We start from the raw sequence: 19,327 nt of genomic DNA, 5'->3' as shown, positions 1-19,327 counted from the left end.
GAAATAGATGCCTCTTGTGTATGTACGCTTGGCCGTTGGTAAAATCTCGAGTTGCTTGTCATGATGTATGCTTCCTTGGTTGAGGATCAGTCGCTCGGAAGAAAAGAGGTGGTGTTGCCAACACAATATCCAAAGTCCCATGGCCACCTTCAAAAAATACTGCCTTAATTACAGTAATGACCAGTGAAACTCAATCTTGCTCTCCAAGCCGCCTTCGAGAACTGCCCATACAAATTTATGTTTGGTGAAGTAACATTTTGCCACTAAATCACCTTCTTATCTAGACACACACTTCCATGTCCCAATCCTCAATAATGAGGGAGGAAAATTCGAAACTTTGATCTTGCTCAATGAGCACGAAGAAGCTGAGAAGTTTGATTGTACACCAACTTCCGTGCCCTTTGAGCTAATGAAGCAAAAAGTTTTACCTGCCGTTGTCTGAGAAAACATCATCTGACTCATATCAGCTAGAGATTGACTCTTCCTGGGGTGAAGACCCAATGGTCCAGGTTCCCCAAGCACATTGATGTACAGAGCATGCTAACACGAAGTGCTCGCGTCCCTGGCCCTCTTGTGGAGACGTACGCGCGTCTCGTCCAAGGGTACGCCGCTACAAGAATTCGAACTTTTAACGACGCATTTTAGCGTCGCCATATGTACGTAAAATGCGTCGCAGAACATTTTGCAACGCAAACACGCGTCGCCGACATGCGTCGCAACTGGTTCGTATGAAAATGTCAATATTATCTTTGGCGACGCATTAAGGTACGCGTTGCTGAAGGTTACAACATTTTGCGACGTAAGTATTGGCGACACCTTCTTTTATTACGTCGCCAAATAACGTCGCCAAAGGTGATGTCATTTCGCAACACTAATATTGGCGACACCTTCTTTTATGCGTCGCGAAAAGGTTCTGTCATGTCACAACGCATGAAATGCGTCGGAAAATGTATTTTTTCATGTATTTTTTCTATATTTTTTCTTTAATTATTTGTGACGCTGTCTATGTATTACAAAATATTGCTCATTCAGTCACAACATCATAATGTGTCTAAAATACATCATTAAAGTGCAATTTACTATTAATTAGTCAAATATTTTTAAAACATGGACACAATTGGTCAAATATTATCCAAAAAAACATAAGTAGTGAAATGCGCATTACATAATGTTGCAAAATAAAAAACTACATAGTCGATGATGGAGGTGGGGGAGGTGGCGGAGGAGGTTGAATTGGAGAGAATGTTGGCGGAGGCTAGAATGAGAAGCCAGGAATGACCCGTTGAAGTTGGTGCAATAATGCTTCAAATTTTTTATGCTGCTCACGTATAGTCAGATTCTGTTCATCGATTGTTTTTTTCATAGTTGTAAATTTTCCATAATCATCATGATGTTTTGAACTGATGTTTGTGGCTCTAGAACCACCCACTACAGATAGTTTAGGTAATGGGCCTAAACCATTCACGTAACGAGACCGTGAGCCTAAGACTTGCGTCATGATATTGACATCCTTTGGCTGGCGCACATTATCAAGCTTGTCTCGGCGAGCAAGATGCACAGGAGAGAAGAAATCAGCAATGGTGAGAGTGCTAGAACGAAGAAATGGAAATTCTATTCATAAGCGCCCTATTAGCTCCAGATTTGCTTTTTTTCCTAACAACGATTTGGAGGCAACGGCGAGAAGACTTTTTGGTGAAAACAGGATTGCGTGAACGAACAAGAGTATACGGTTGGGTTTTAATGTATAAAAATAAAATAAAATAGGAATTATTTAATAATTGTTTTATTTGATTTAAAATGATATTTATTTTGATTTGTAATTTTGTTAAAAGAGAATACGAGTAGTTAATAAATTAAAATATTAATTATTTAATAATTTGTTTGATTTGTTTTTAAATGATATTTATTTTGATTTATAATTTTATTTAAAGAGAATACGAGCAGTTAATTTATTAAAATAAATTAAAATATTAATTATTAAATAATTTTTTTCTAATACGTTTTCTAATGATATATATTTTAATTTATAATTTATAAAAAATTTTAAAAAATTTTAATCTCGAATGTTATTTTAGCGACGCTTAATGTATTTACGTCGCCAAATTACCACAATTTGAGTACGGAAAAATTTCCACTACTATTGTGACGTTGAGTGCAGAATGCTTCGCAATAATGTCACATTTCGCGACGCGTTTTCTATGTCGTGTCACCAAATGATCCAGGGAAAATTTTGCTGCCTTTTAGCGACGTGGAGTGACGTGCGTGTCGCCAAAGGCCTTCATTTGACGACGCGTATTGTTTAATGCGTCGCTAAATGATACAAAATAAATGTGGGAAAATTCCCTCCTAATGTTCTGTCATTTAGCGACGCGAAACATTCCACGCATCGCCAAAAAGTCATATTTTATGACGTTGACTGTGCTATGCGTCGCATTCCTCCACTTCCAACTTCACCGCCGAGGAGCCAGAGCCGAGTGTTGGGTGGAATCAGCTCGGCGCTTGCCAGAATTCGAAGACCAAACCATTGTGCCCACTGTATTTTCTGGAGTAGGCAGCAAAGGGAATTGCCCCTCGAGATGATGGATTGTTCATCAGAAATAGCAGAAGATTGGGAATCATTGTCAAATAATTGCGGTATAAAGTTCGTTGTCTCTTTGTCAAATAGAGCGTCGCAAGACAATGATGTGTCCTCAACTGAGCATGGTGAAGGAGTGTCTTGTGAATCAAAATCAAGTGTCCTCTCGAATGACTCTTGTGTTTCCGTCTTATTGGAGATTGATGATGTTGCACAAGGGGGCCAGGTTCATAAAGGCCGCAGAAAGTGGTTCTAGAATCATCCATAATAACATCATTAATATGACTTTTAGAATCACATTGATCTTCCAAAACTAAGTACTGAGGATTAAAGTAAGGTGATTCTAATATAATATCAGTTTGCTGACTAAGTAGTTTCAAATGAGGATTACAATCGATCAATATCTCAAAATTCTAGCTCAACAAGGTCTGGGGACATTGAAGTAGATGCTTCTTGTGTATGCATGCTTGGCCGTTGGTAAAATCTCGAGTTGCTTGTCACGGTGTATGCTTCCTTGGTTGGGGATCAGTCGCTCGGAAGAAAAGAGGTGGTCTTGCCAACACAATATCCAAAGTCCCATGGGCACCTTCAAAAAATACTTCCTTAATTGCAATAATGAACAGTGAAACTCAATCTTGCACTTCAACCCACCTACGAGAACTTCCCATACAAGTTTATGTTTGGCGAAGTAACATTTTGCCACTAAATCTCCTTCATATCTAGACGCACACTTCCGTGTCCCAATTCTCAAAAATGAGGTAGGAAAATTCGAAGCTTTGATCTTGCTCAATGAGCTCGGAGAAGCTGAGAAGTCAGATTGTTCACCAACTTCCGAGCCCTTCAAGCTAGTGAAGCATTAAGTTTTACTTGCATTTGCCTGAGAAAGCATCATCTGACTCATATCAGCTAAAGACCGACTCTTCCTGGGGCGAAGACCCAACGGTCCATGTTCCCCAAGCACATTGTTGTACAGAGCCTGCTCACACGAAGTGCTCGCATCGCTGATACTCTTGTGGAGACGTACGCGCTTCTCGTCCAAGGATTCCTCCACTTCCAACTTCACCGCTAGAGGTGGCGGAGTCGAGTGCTGGGTGGAATCAGCTCGGCGCTTGCCGGAATTCAAAGACCAAACCATTCCGCCCACTGTATTTTGCTGGAGTAGGCAGCAAAGGGAATTGACCCTCGAGATAATGGATTGTTCATCATAAGCAGCAGAAGACTGAGAATCATTATCAAAGAATTGCGGTATAAAGTCCGTTATCTCTTTGTCGAATAGAGCGTCGCAAGACAATGATGTGTTTCCGGAAGTCAGCTCCTCAACTGATCTTGGTGAAGTAGTGTCTTGTGAATCAAAATCAAGTGTCCTCCCGAAAGAATCCCGTGTTTCCGTCTTATTGGAGATTGATGATGTTGCACAAGGGGGACCAGGTTCATAAAAGCCGGAGAAAGTGGTTCTAGAATCATCCTTAATAAAATCATTAATATGGCTTTTAGAATCACTTTGATCCTCTAAAACTGAGTACTGAGGATTAAAGTAAGGCGATTCTAATATAATATCAGGTTGTTGACTAAGTAGCTTCAACTGAGGATCACAGTCGATCAATTTGTCAAAATTCTTGCTCAACAATGTCTGAGGACATTGAAGTAGATGCCTCTTGTGTATGTATGCTTGGTCATTGGTAAAATCTTGAGTTGATTGTCAAGATGTACGCTTCCTTGGTTGAGGATCAGTCGCTCGGAAGAAAAGAGGTGGTGTTGCCAACACAATATCCAAAGTCCCATGGCCACCTTCAAAAAATACTACCTTAATTACTGTAATGACCAGTGAAACTCAATCTTGCTCTCCATGCCGCCTTCGAGAACTCCCCATACAAGTTAATGTTTGGCGAAGTAACATTTTGCCACTAAATCACCTTCATATCTAGACACACACATCCATGTCCCAATCCTCAATAATGAGGGAGGAAAGTTCAAAGCTTTGATCTTGCTCAATGAGCTCGAAGATGCTGAGAAGTCTGATTGTCAACCAACTTCCGAGCCCTTCGAGCTAGTGATGCAAAAAGTTTTACCTGCCTTTGTCTGAGAAAACATCATCTGACTCATATCAGCTAGAGACCGACTCTTCCGGGGGCGAAGACCCAGTGGTCCAGGTTCCCCAAGCACATTGTTGTACAGAGCCTGCTAACACAAAGTGCTCTTGTCCCTGGCCCTCTTGTGGAGACGTACGCGCTTCTCGTCCAAGGGTACGCCACTACAAGAATTCAAACTTTTAACGACGCATTTTATCATCGCCATATGTACGTAAAATGCGTCGCAGAACATTTTGTGACGCAAACACGCGTCGCCGGCTTGCGTCGCAACTGGTTCGTATGCAAATGTCAATATGATCTTTGGCGACGCATTAAGGTATGCGTTGCTGAAGGTTACAACATTTTGCGACGTAAGTATTGGCGACACCTTCTTTTATTACGTCGCCAAATGACGTCGCCAAAGGTGATGTCATTTCGCAACACTAATATTGGCGACACCTTCTTTTATGCATCGCGAAAAGGTTCTATCATGTCACGACGCATGAAATGCGTCGCGTAATGTATTTTTTCTTTAATTATTTGTGACGCAGTCTATGCATTACAAAATATATTATTCATTCAGTCACAACATCATAATGTGTCTAAAATACATCAAAAAAGTGCAATTTACTATTAATTAGTCAACTATTTTTAAAACATGAACATAACTGGTCAAATATTATCCAAAAGAACATAAGTAGTGAAATGCGCATTACATAATATTGCAAAATAAAAAACTACATAGTCGATGATGGAGGCCGGGGAGGTGGCGGAGGAGGTTGAATTGAAGAGCATGTTGGTGGAGGCTAGAATGAGAAGCCAGGAATGACCCGTTGAAGTTGGTGCAATAATGCTTCAAATTTTTGATGCTGCTCACGTATAGTCAGATTCTGTTCATCGATTGTTTTTTTCATAGTTGCAAATTTTCCATAATCATCATGATGTTTCGAACTGATGTTTGTGGCTCTAGAACCACCCACTATAGATAGTTTAGGTAATGGGTGTAAACCCTTCATATAACGAGACCGTGAGCCTTAGACTTGCGTCATGATATTGACATCCTTTGGCTGGCGCACATTATCAAGCTTGTCTCGACGAGCAAGATGCACAGGAGAGAAGAAATGAGCAATGGTGAGAGTGTTAGAACGAAGAAATGGAAATTCTATTCATAAGCGCCGTATTAGCTCCAGATTTGCTTTTTTTCCTAACAACGATTTGGAGGCAACGGCGAGAATACTTTTTGGTGAAAACAGGATTGCATGAACGAACAAGAGAATAGGGTAGGTTTTTAATGTATAAAAATAAAATAAAATAAGAATTATTTAATAATTATTTTATTTGTTTTAAAATGATATTTATTTTGATTTGTAATTTTGTTAAAAAAGAATACGAGTAGTTAATAAATTAAAATATTAATTATTTAATAATTTATTTGATTTGTTTTTAAATGATATTTATTTTGATTTATAACTTTGTCAAAAGAGAATACGAGCAATTAATTTATTAAAATAAATTAAAATATTTTTTATTAAATAAATTTTTTCTAATACGTTTTCAAATGATATTTATTTTAATTTATAATTTATAAAAATTTTAAAAAAATTTTAATCTCAAATTTTATTTTAGCGACGCTTAATGTATTTACATCGCCAAATGACCACAATTTGAGTACGGAAAAATTTCCACTACTATTAGTGACGTTGAGTGCAGAATGCGTCGCCATAATGTCACATTTGGCTATGCGTTTTCTATGTCATGTCGCCAAATGATCCAGGGAAAATTTTGCTGCCTTTTAGCGACGTGGAGTGACGTGCGTGTCGCCAAAGGCCTTCATTTGACGACGCGTATTGTTTAATGCGTCGCTAAATGATACAAAATAATTGTGGGAAAATTCCCTCCTAATGTTCTGTCTTTTAGCGACGCGAAACATTCCACGCATCGCCAAAAAGTCATATTTTGTGACGTTGACCGTGCTATGCGTCGCTAAAGTCAGAATTCTTGTATTCCTCCACTTCCAACTTCACCGCCGAGGAGGCAGAGCCGAGTGCTGGGTGGAATATGCTCGGCGCTTGCCGGAATTCGAAGAACAAACCATTCTACCCACTGTATTTAGCTGGAGTAGGCAGCAAAGGAAATTGCCCCTCGAGATGATGGATTGTTCATCAGAAACAGCAGAAGATTGGGAATCATTGTCAAAGAATTGCGGTATAAAGTCCGTTATCTCTTTGTCGAATAGAGCGTCGCAAGACAATGATGTGTCCTCAACTGAGCATGGTGAAGGAGTGTCTTGTGAATCAAAATCAAGTGTACTCTCGAAAAAATCTTGTGTTTCCGTCTTATTGGAGATTGATGATGTTGCACAAGGGGGCCAGGTTCGTAAAGACCGCAGAAAGTGGTTCTAGAATCATCCATAATAACATCATTAATATGACTTTTAGAATCACATTGATCTTCCAAAACTGAGTACTGAGGATTAAAGTAAAGTGATTCTAATATAATATCAGTTTGCCGACTACGTAGTTTCAAATGAGGATTACAGTCGATCAATTTCTCAAAATTCTTGCTCAACAAGGTCTAGGGACATTGAAGTAGATGCCTCTTGTGTATGTATGCTTGGCCGTTGGTAAAATCTCGAGTTGCTTGTCACGGTGTATGCTTCCTTGGTTGGGGATCAGTCGCTCGGAAGAAAAGAGGTGGTCTTGCCAACACAATATCCAAAGTCTCATGGGCACCTTCAAAAAATACTTCCTTAATGTTGGAGTGTATACTGAGAGCCTAAGCTTTGTAAATATTCATTATGAATAAAGAATCACATTTGGTCTAATTATCTACATTTGTTTGTAGTTGTTCATTTAATTTATATTGTAGATAACATAGTATGTGGTGTCACATACAGAAGATGATGTTATCAGTACCTTATAAATTATAAACAGTAGCTCACGACCAGAATGGAAAGGAACAAACCATTAGAAAGTCGTAGTGTAATTTGGTATTAGTTTATCTTGACTATATAATTACACTAGTACACTCAGAGTGTATTGAGTAGGATCATTTGAGGTCGTTCCTTTTATACTGACTTTATAAAGGAACAAAGACCACAGTTATTATGGAAGTGTGTGCTCTTAATCCTAATATAATAACAAGCACATATGTTTGATATTTATTTCTTTAATTTATCAATGGGTGAGATTTAGTTCGATGAATCAATAAACCCGATAAATTGGGAAATGGTATCACTCATAGTGTGTGTTGTTGATTATAGAAGGAAACTGTGTCCTAGTGATACTAGGTTGATAATGTCCTCAAGAGGAGCTCATAAGGATTGTCATGTTAAACCCTGCAGGTGGACTTAGTCCGACATGATAATAAGGTTGAGTGGTACTACTCTTGGACTTAGATATTAATTAAATGAGTTGTCAGTAACTCACTTAATTAGTGGACATTCGATATCTTAAACACAGGGAGACTAACACACTCATAATAAGAAGGAGCCCAAAAATGTAATTTGGGATTGGTGCGGTAGTTCAATGATAGTTCTCTAGTGGAATGAATTATCATTGATAAAATTAAGTTGTGTGTTCGGGGCGAACACGGGATGCTTAATTTTATCGGGAGACCAAAACCAATTCCTCCTCTCGGTCCCTATCGTAGCCTCTTATTTATAGAGTACTATACCCACATATACCCACCTTTTATACCCACCTAAAGGGGGCCGGCCAAGCTAGCTTGGGAACCAAGCTAGGGCCGGCCTAAGCTTGGGTTTGGTCGGCCCTAGCTTGAACCCAAGCTAGTAGGGCCGGCCATAATTAAATAAAAAGAAATTTAATTTTAGATTTTATTATTATGTGGAAGATATATTTTAAAGAGAATTAAAATTAAAATATCTCTCTTGTAAAAGTTTTACAAAGATTAAAGAAAGAGATTAGATCTCTTTCCTTATTTGTAGATTGGAGAGTTTTTATTTTCTCTTTAAAATTATTCACATGTTAATAAAATTAAAATTATAGATATTTCCTTTTATTAACCATGAAGAGATTTTTAAAGAGAAATTTTATTTTTTAAATTTCTGAAACAAATAAGGAAAGTTTTAATTGTTGATTAAAACTTGTCCAATTTGTTTCCTCTTGATGTGGACCATCATTGTTTAATTGGGGAAATATTATTTTATTTTTCTCAATTAAATCATGTCAAGGAAATTAAGGAAAATTTGTTGTAATTAAATTTCCTAATTTACCTAGGCCAAGGAATATAAAAGAAGGGGTGAGGTGCCTTCAGAGACACAACATCTATTATTCCTCTCCCTCTTTTGCTCCTTGGTGTGGCCGGCCATCATCTCCTTCACTTCCTCTTGTGGTGGCCGAACCTCTCCCTCTCCCTTGGAGTTCTTGTGGTGGCGGATACTACTCGGAGAAGAAGAAGAAGAAGGAGAAAGCTAGCATCTCTTGGAGCTTGGTTAGTATTTTGTTTTTCCTCCTTGGTGAAGTTTCCCTTTGTGGCCGAACCTTGCTTGGAGGAGAAGAAGGTGGTTGGTGGTTTCTCATCTTGGAAGATCGTTGCCCACACAACGTCCGAGGTTAGAAGAGGAATACGGTAGAAGATCAAGCGGTTTTCTACAAGGTATAACTAGTAATTTCTATTTCCGCATCATGCTAGTTATTTATGGAAATAATACCAAATACAAGAGGCTTACGTTCTAGTATTTCGAATATGGTTTTTCGAAGTTGTGTTCTTTTGTTTCTTTCTTTTCCTTGTGATTTGATTGTTCTCTTTGGTTAACCTAAAGTTATTTTAGGAAATTAAATATTAGCTTTCTATTAAAGGTTTTGTCTAGTCGGTGGTGGTTGCTCCCATATCCAAGAAGGCCATGTGCCTCGCCACGTCAGTACTGGGAACCTTTTATGGAAATTGATATTTAATGGAATTAATAACTTAAGGAGACTTGGGTCGAACGTGTTAAGTTCCGCAGGAGATCCAAGTCAAAACCTAAAAGAACAAATAGATTAAGTTTTGGATCAAACGTGTTAAGTTCCGCAGGAGATCCAAAATTTAATTTAAAAGAACACATGGTAGCTAGGAAAAGGTTCAGACCTTTGTACAAAATTTTTTATAGTGGAACCTATAGGCTTTCCGAGTAGCAACCAACAATTAGAGCTATTTATTCCATACATTTGGTATTTAGTTTAATTATGCACATGTCATACATAATTTAGGCAGGTTAATAGTAGGATGTGCTAACTCTATGGATGCAGGATCCAACTATTATGGCTTTTAGTTAATTATGTGTGTGATTGGACCCTTGGACATGTCAAGGGCAATTTATATGTGTGTGCATGATTGTATTAAAATACAACAGGAGCTGTATTTAGTTTTATTAGGATTTTATTTGTGATCTAGGTACATGTACATTCCTTTATGGAATATAGGATCAAAATGTAAAATTCTATTTATGTCATGGATCGAATCTTGCAAAGCGTGGAACCTTCTAAGGACCGAGGCGCAGCGGAACTCGGAGCAAGATGGATGCGACAGTTAGACCCGGTGGCGATGGCCAAACATGGCAGCTTCGGATGACAACACACGGAGGACAATTAAAGATAAAAGCCATAATAGTTGAAAATTAGATTTTCTATTTATTGCTTTTATATTGTCGTGTGCATGTTAGTTTACAAGTTTAGTAGGCTAGCATAGTTAAAATTCCTCATTTATAAATAACTAAGTGGGAGAGGGATTTTTAAGTAAATCCCATGGTCTCCATTACTGGTTTGTAAGTGATGCAAACGAGCTTGCGCGTTGGCTCTGAGTGCCTTCCTCCATAACGGATGAGCTTGTTTGCGGATCACTAGAACAGACTTCCATTTATGGATGACTATAGGAAGTTAATTAAGAGCGTGTGATCTTCCCCAACGGAAGGGGCATAATCTTATTAATGGACTTAGTGTCAAGTAATGGTGTACACTTAGACACATCTAATAGTATCCTCCCCAACGGAGTCACTGCTATTATTTGTGTGACCAAATAATACCAACTATTAATTTTATTTGTCAAAAAGTTAGGTTGACAAGATAATAAAATTAATGGGTTAAAACCCTCCTTTACAAATGTTGAATTTGTATCGTCCACACTAACGTGGCATACAAAATTCACGGTGGTTTAAGGTGTTGGTTAATTTAAAATAGTATTGTTTGAGGAATCAATATTATTCTAAATTTAGAGTTCACCAAAAGTTATTTGTGATTCTAAGGATGACTTTCAACCCATGTCCATCATACTTCAACAAAATAGACTTCTTGGACCAAATTACATAGATTGGAAAAGAAACACGGATATTGTTCTTCTGCTATAAATTTGTCTTGATTGAGCATTGCCCTGATGCACCCATGGTGAATCTACCCAAGAGGAGATTGAATATCATAGGAAATGGGTAAAAGGATGAGATGGCGCGGTGTTACATTTGGCTTCAATGTCAAATGTATTGCAACATCAAGATTTACCAACAACTTATGATATTATGAACAATCTCAAGGAACTCTTTGGTCATCGGATAGGGCTTCTAGACAAGAAGCTATGAGAAGATAATGACCACCATGCAAGAGGGTACTCGTAAGGGATCATATCCTAAACATGATGGCTTATCTGAAAAATGATCCTTGGAGGAGAAATTGATGGGAAACCCGGATCGATATGATCCTCCAAACCCTACCTAGAAGTTTTGAGCGATTCACTGAACTATAATATGAATAAAAGGATTTATTCATTAGGAAACTACTGACTTCAAGCAGCATAAGGGTTATTTCGTCACAATGCTCAAATTCACTATCTTGAAAATGGTTCTACTTCTAAACCGAAAGGTAAGAAGAAGAAGAAACAAATGGTTCAGAAAAGAAAGTGAATAAATCTCGGAGTACGGATTGAATGAAGAAGAAGGGCAAGTGCTTCATCTAGCAGTCAGGAGGCGGACTGTCCTCGTAAGAACCAAAACAAAGGTATATCTCATACTCTAGTTGTTGAAACATGTTTAGCGGTGTTATCTACCAAAACCTGGTGTGTAGATACGGGAGCCATCGATCATGTCTGCAATTCCTTGCAGGGTTCCAGAAACCCGACGACTATCTCAAGGGAGATTACTGTCTACATGGGCAATGCTACTAAGGTGGCAACAATGGGAGACGTCTACTTATCTTTTAGAAATAGAAATTTGGTTTTAAGAAATTGTCTTTATGTACCCAGTTTTAGAAAGAATTTAATTTCAGTTTCTAAACTGTTTTTAGATGGATATTCGGTTTCTTTGAACGATGTAGTTATTAAAAGAAATAAAGTGATTATCTGTTACGGTGCATTAGTTGGCAATTTGTATATTTTAAATCCAAATTCTTCCACAAAGCAAAACATGGAAATTTATAATTCATCTTCTAATTCTAATAAGAGAAAAGAACCTTGAAATGAACCAAGCATATCTTTGGCATCTAAGGCTTGGTCATATTAACTTAAGTAGGATTCAGAGGCTTATAGCTGATGGACTTTTAAGCTCATTAGAGTTGGAAAATTTTCCAACTTGTGAATCTTGCTTAGAAGGTAAAATGACCAAGAGGCCGTTCAAGGCCAAGGGGAATAGAGCCAAAGAAGTGTTAGAGTTGGTTCACTCGATTTATGTGGTCTATGTCCGTCCTGGCAAGAGGAGGTTTTGAATATTTTGTCTCTTTCATGGGCGATTATTCAAGATATGGATACATTTACCTAATGCGCAGTCCGAGTGCTTTGATAAGTTCAAAGAATACAAGGTGATGTGGAGAAGCGACTAGGTAAAAGTATCAAGACACTACTCGATCGTGGTGGCGAATACCTCTTAGGAGAGTTTAGGAATTACTTATCGGAGGCTGGATTCAATCCCAACACCCCAACAGAATGGTGTAGCAGAACGAAGGAATAGGACTCTTATGGAGATGGTTAGATCAATGATGAGTTATTCAGAATTACCAAATTCGTTTTGGGGATATGCTCTGGAAACAGCAATATATGTTCTAAACTTAGTACCTTCTAAATCAGTTTCTTCTACTCCCATAGAATTGTGGAATGGGCGAAAGCCCAGTGTAAGACATATTCGGATTTGGGGTAGTCCAGCACATGTGCTGAAACCAGATGCTGATAAGTTAGAATCCCGTACAGAAGTTCGCGTGTTTGTAGGATATCCCAAAGGAACGAAAGGTGGTTTATTTTATAGTCCTAAAGACCAGAAGGTCATTGTTAGCACCAATGCCCAGTTTTTAGAAGAAGACTATATAATGGATCACAAGCCCAGTAGCAAAGTTGTTTTAGAAGAACTTAGAGAGGACATGTCTACTTCAGTAACAAGACAAGATGAAGTACCACAAGAGGCAACACGTGTCACACATGATACACAACAGACGTGCCTCGTCGTAGTGGGAGGGTTGTAATGCAACTGAAAGATTCATGTTTTGGGAGAGTCTTGGACTTGATCCGGGTAAACATGAACCTGATCCCATATGATAAGCACTCCAAGATATAGATGCAGCATCTTGGCAAAGGCAATGAATTCGAAATAGAGTCCATGTACTCTAATAAGGTGCGGGAGCTTGTAGAACCACCGATGGTGTAAAAGCCGTTGGATGCAAGTGGATTTACAAAAGGAAAAGAGGGACGGGAAGGTAGAAACCTTCAAAGCTAGGCTTGTTGCGAAAGGGTACACTCGAAAGAGGGAATCGATTATGAGGAAACCTTTTCACGGTACCCATGCTTAAGTCTATCCGGATACTCTTATCCATTCTTTCTCATATGGATTATGAGATTTGGCAAATGGATGTCAAGGCCTTTCCTTAATGGAAGTCTTGAAGAGAACATCCATATGAAGCGAAGGATTTATTGAAAAAGCAAAGAGCATCTAGTATGCAAGCTCAATCGGTCCATTTATGGATGAAGCAAGCTTCAAGGTCTTGGAACATCCGTTTAATGAAGTAATCCAGTCATATGAATTTATTCAAAGTCCGGATGAGTCTTGTGTATATAAGAAGTGTAACGGAAACGTGGTGGTATTTCTTGTACTATCGTAGATGCTATTTTGTTAATTGGCAACAATGTCAAGGTATTATCGGATGTAAGGGTATGGTTGTCCAAACAATTTGATATGAAGGACTTAGGAGAATGTGCACACATTCTTGGGATCAAAGTTATAAGGGATCGCAAGAAAAGAATGTTGTGTCTATCCCAAGCTTCATATATAGATACAATCCTTGCTCGTTTTAGCATGCAAGACTCCAAGAAAGGTTTCTTACCTTTTAGACATGGAGTAGCTCTATCTAAAGAGATGTCTCCAAAGACATCAAAAGAGATAGAGGACATGAAAGCAATTCCTTATGCTTCGGTAGGAAGCCTAATGTATGCAATGCTATGTACGAGACCTAATATCCATTTTCTTGGTAGGCATGGTCGTGACATATCGAGTAACCTGGACAAGGACATTGGTGCGGAAGCATATATTAAAGTACACGAGAAGGACTAGGGATTATATGCTAGTTTACCAAGCGGATGATTTGCTCCCTGGGTTACAGATTGATTTCAATCGATAGGGATAACAGTAAGTCTACATCAGGTTATGTGTTTACTTTAGGAGGTGGAGCCATTTCATGGAGGAGTGTTAAGCAGAAATGCGTTTCGGACTCAACCATGGAAGCTGAATATGTAGCAGCCTCTGAGGCAGCTAAAGAAGCAGTATGGCTCAGGAACTTTCTAATGGACTTAGATGTGATTCCTGGTTTGCCCAAAATCATCACAATTTATTGTGATAACAGCGGTGCATTGCAAACTCGAAGGAACCACGAGCATAAGGAGAACGTATAACGTATGATCGACCACTTGATAAGGGAGGACGAAGTGTCATCGTGCATCTTGGTAGTGAGTGGAGCTACCAATCCTTGCAATTTGACTAGCTTTAGGGTGGAATGAATCATATGGTGAGAGCTATTCATTGAGAATGGGAAGATAGTGTTGGAGTGTATATTGAGAGCCTAAGCTTTGTAAACATTCATTATGAATAAAGAATCACATTTGGTCTAATTATCTACATTTGTTTGTAGTTGTTCATTTAATTTATATTGTAGATAACATAGTATGTGGTGTCACATACAGAAGATGATGTTATCGGTACCTTATAAATTATAAACAGTAGCTCACGACCAGAATGGAAAGGAACAAACCATTAGAAAGTCGTAGTGTAATTTGGTATTAGTTTATCTTGACTATATAATTACACTAGTACACTCAGAGTGTATTGAGTAGGATCATTTGAGGTCGTTCCTTTTATACTGACTTTATAAAGGAACAAAGACCACAGTTATTATGGAAGTGTGTGCTCTTAATCCTAATATAATAACAAGCACATATGTTTGATATTTATTTCTTTAATTTATCAATGGGTGAGATTTAGTTCGATGAATCAATAAACCCGATAAATTGGGAAATGGTATCACTCATAGTGTGTGTTGTTGATTATAGAAGGAAACTGTGTCCTAGTGATACTAGGTTGATAATGTCCTCAAGAGGAGCTCATAAAGATTGTCATGTTAAACCCTGCAGGTGGACTTAGTCCGACATGATAATAAGGTTGAGTGGTACTACTCTTGGACTTAGATATTAATTAAATGAGTTGTCAGTAACTCACTTAATTAGTGGACATTCGATATCTTAAACACGGAGACTAACACACTCATAATAAGAAGGAGCCCAAAATGTAATTTGGGATTGGTGCGGTAGTTCAATGATAGTTCTCTAGTGGAATGAATTATCATTGATAAAATTAAGTTGTGTGTTGGGCGCACGGGATGCTTAATTTTATCGGAGACCAAAACCAATTCCTCCTCTCGGTCCCTATCGTAGCCTCTTATTTATAGAGTACTATACCCACATATACCCACCTTTTATACCCACCTAAAGGGGCGGCCAAGCTAGCTTGGGAACCAAGCTAGGGCCGGCCTAAGGTGGTCGGCCCTAGCTTGAACCCAAGCTAGTAGGGCCGGCCATAATTAAATAAAAAAGAAATTTAATTTTAGATTTTATTATTATGTGGAAGATATATTTTAAAGAGAATTAAAATTAAAATATCTCTCTTGTAAAAGTTTTACAAAAGATTAAAGAAAGAGATTAGATCTCTTTCCTTATTTGTAGATTGGAGAGTTTTTATTTTCTCTTTAAAATTATTCACATGTTAATAAAATTAAAATTATAGATATTTCCTTTTATTAACCATGAAGAGATTTTTAAAGAGAAATTTTATTTTTTTTAAATTTCTGGAAACAAATAAGGAAAGTTTTAATTGTTGATTAAAAACTTGTCCAATTTGTTTCCTCTTGATGTGGCCGGCCATCATTGTTTAATTGGGGAAATATTATTTTATTTTTCTCAATTAAATCATGTCAAGGAAATTAAGGAAAATTTGTTGTAATTAAATTTCCTAATTTACCTAGGCCAAGGAATATAAAAGAAGGGGTGAGGGTGCCTTCACAGGACACAACATCTATTATTCCTCTCCCTCTTTTGCTCCTTGGTGTGGCCGGCCATCATCTCCTTCACTTCCTCTTGTGGTGGCCGAACCTCTCCCTCTCCCTTGGAGTTCTTGTGGTGGCCGGATACTACTCGGAGAAGAAGAAGAAGAAGGAGAGAAAGCTAGCATCTCTTGGAGCTTGGTTAGTATTTTGTTTTTCCTCCTTGGTGAAGTTTCCCTTTGTGGCCGAACCTTGCTTGGAGGGGAAGAAGGTGGTTGGTGGTTTCTCATCTTGGAAGATCGTTGCCCACACAACGTCCGAGGTTAGAAGAGGAATACGGTAGAAGATCAAGAGGTTTTTCTACAAGGTATAACTAGTAATTTCTATTTCCGCATCATGCTAGTTATTTATGGAAATAATACCAAATACAAGAGGCTTACGTTCTAGTATTTCGAATATGGTTTTTCGAAGTTGTGTTCTTTTGTTTCTTTCTTTTCCTTGTGATTTGATTGTTCTCTTTGGTTAACCTAAAGTTATTTTAGGAAATTAAATATTAGCTTTCTATTAAAGGTTTTGTCTAGTCGGTGGTGGTTGCTCCCATATCCAAGAAGGCCATGTGCCTCGCCACGTCAGTACTGGGAACCTTTTATGGAAATTGATATTTAATGGAATTAATAACTTAAGGAGACTTGGGTCGAACGTGTTAAGTTCCGCAGGAGATCCAAGTCAAAACCTAAAAGAACAAATAGATTAAGTTTTGGATCAAACGTGTTAAGTTCCGCAGGAGATCCAAAATTTAATTTAAAAGAACACATGGTAGCTAGGAAAAGGTTCAGACCTTTGTACAAAATTTTTGTACAGTGGAACCTATAGGCTTTCCGAGTAGCAACCAACACTTAATTGCAATAATGAACAGTGAAACTCAATATTGCACTTCAACCCACCTTCGAGAACTTCTCATACAAGTTTATGTTTGGCGAAGTAACATTTTGCCACTAAATCAGCTTCATATCTAGACACATACTTCCATGTCCCAATCCTCAATAATGAGGTAAGAAAATTTCGAAGCTTCGATCTTACTCAATGAGCTCGGAGAAGCTGAGAAGTCAGATTGTTCACAAACTTCCTAGCCCTTCAAGCTAGTGAAGCATAAAGTTTTACCTGCATTTGCCTGAGAAAGCATCATCTGACTCATATCAGCTAAAGACTGACTCTTCCTGAGGCGAAGACCTAACGGTCCAAGTTCCCCAAGCACATTGTTGTACAGAGCTTGCTCACACGAAGTGCTCGCTTCCCTGATCCTCTTGTGGAGACGTACGCGCTTTTCGTCCAAGGGTTCCTCCACTTCCAACTTCACCGCTGGAGGTGGCGGAGTCGAGTGCTGGGCGGAATCAGCTCGACGCTTGCTGGAATCCGAAGACCAAACCATTCCGCCCACTGTATTTTGCTGGAATAGGCAGCAAAGGAATTGCCCCTCGAGATAATGGATTGTTCATCAGAAGCAGCAGAAGACTGAGAATCATTTTCAAAGAATTGCGGTATAAAGTCCATTATCTCTTTGTCGAATAGAGTGTCGGAAGACAATGATGTGTTTCCTGAAGCCAGCTCCTCAACTGAGCTTGGTGAAGTAGTGTCTTGTGAATCAAAATCAAGTGTCCTCCTGAAAGAATCCCGTGTTTCCATCAAGTGCATTTTTTCCTAACAACGATTTGGAGGCAACGACGAGAAGACTTTTTGGTGAAAACAGGATTGCGTGAACGAACAAGAGAATACGGTAGGGTTTTAATGTATAAAAATAAAGTAAAATTAGAATTATTTAATAATTGTTTTATTTGTTTTAAAATGATATTTATTTTGATTTGTAATTTTGTCAAAAGAGAATACGAGTAGTAAATAAATTAAAATATTAATTATTTAATAATTTGTTTGATTTGTTTTTAAATGATATTTATTTTGATTTATAATTTTGTTAAAAGAGAATATGAGCAGTTAATTTATTAAAATAAATTAAAATATTAATTATTAAATAAATTTTTTCTAATACATTTTCAAATGATATTTATTTTAATTTATAATTTATAAAAAAATTTAATCTCGAATTTTATTTTAGCGACGCTTAATGTATTTACGTCGCCAAATGACCACAATTTGAGTACGGAAAAATTTCCACTACTATTAGTGACGTTGAGTGCAGAATGCGTCGCCATAATGTCACATTTGTCGACGCGTTTTCTATGTCGTATCGCCAAATGATCCAGGGAAAATTTTGCTGCCTTTTAGCAACGTGGAGTGACGTGCGTGTCGCCAAAGTCCTTCATTTGACGACGCGTATTGTTTAATGCGTCGATAAATGATACAAAATAAATGTGGGAAAATTCCCTCCTAATGTTCTGTCTTTTAGCAACGCGAAACATTCCATGCATCGCCAAAAAGTCATATTTTGTGACGTTGACCGTGCTATGCTACGCTAAACTCAGAATTCTTGTATTCCTCCACTTCCAACTTCACCGCCGAGGAGGCAGATCCGAGTGCTGGGTGGAATCAGCTCGGCGCTTGCCGGAATTTGAAGATCAAACCATTCTGCCCACTGTATTTTGCTGCAGTAGGCAGCAAAGGGAATTGCCCCTCGAGATGATGGATATTTCATCAGAAACAGCAAAAGATTGGGAATCATTGTCAAAGAATTACGGTATAAAGTCCGTTATCTCTTTGTCGAATAGAGCGTCGCAAGACAATGATGTGTCCTCAACTGAGCATGGTTAAGGAGTGTCTTGTGAATCAAAATCAAGTGTCCTCTCGAAAGAATCTTGTGTTTCCGTCTTATTGGAGATTGATGATGTTGCACAAGGGGGACAGGTTCATAAAGGCCGCAGAAAGTGGTTCTAGAATCATCCATAATAACATCATTAATATAACTTTTAGAATCACATTGATTTTCCAAAACTGAGTACTGAGGATTAAAGTAAGGCGATTCTAATATAATATCAGGTTGTTGACTAAGTAGCTTCAACTGAGGATCACAGTTGATCAATTTCACAAAATTCTTGCTCAACAAGGTCTGGGGGCATTGATGTAGATGCCTCTTGTGTATGTATGCTTGGCCGTTGGTAAAATCTCGAGTTGTTTGTCACGATGTATGCTTCCTTGGTTGAGGATCAGTTGCTCGGAAGAAAAGAGGTGGTGTTGACAAC

Source organism: Zingiber officinale, chromosome 2B (genome assembly GCF_018446385.1).
Source record: "Zingiber officinale cultivar Zhangliang chromosome 2B, Zo_v1.1, whole genome shotgun sequence".
Classification (NCBI taxonomy): Eukaryota; Viridiplantae; Streptophyta; class Magnoliopsida; order Zingiberales; family Zingiberaceae; genus Zingiber; species Zingiber officinale.
The sequence above is the reverse complement of the archived record's forward strand: the minus strand, read 5'-3'. Positions refer to the sequence as shown.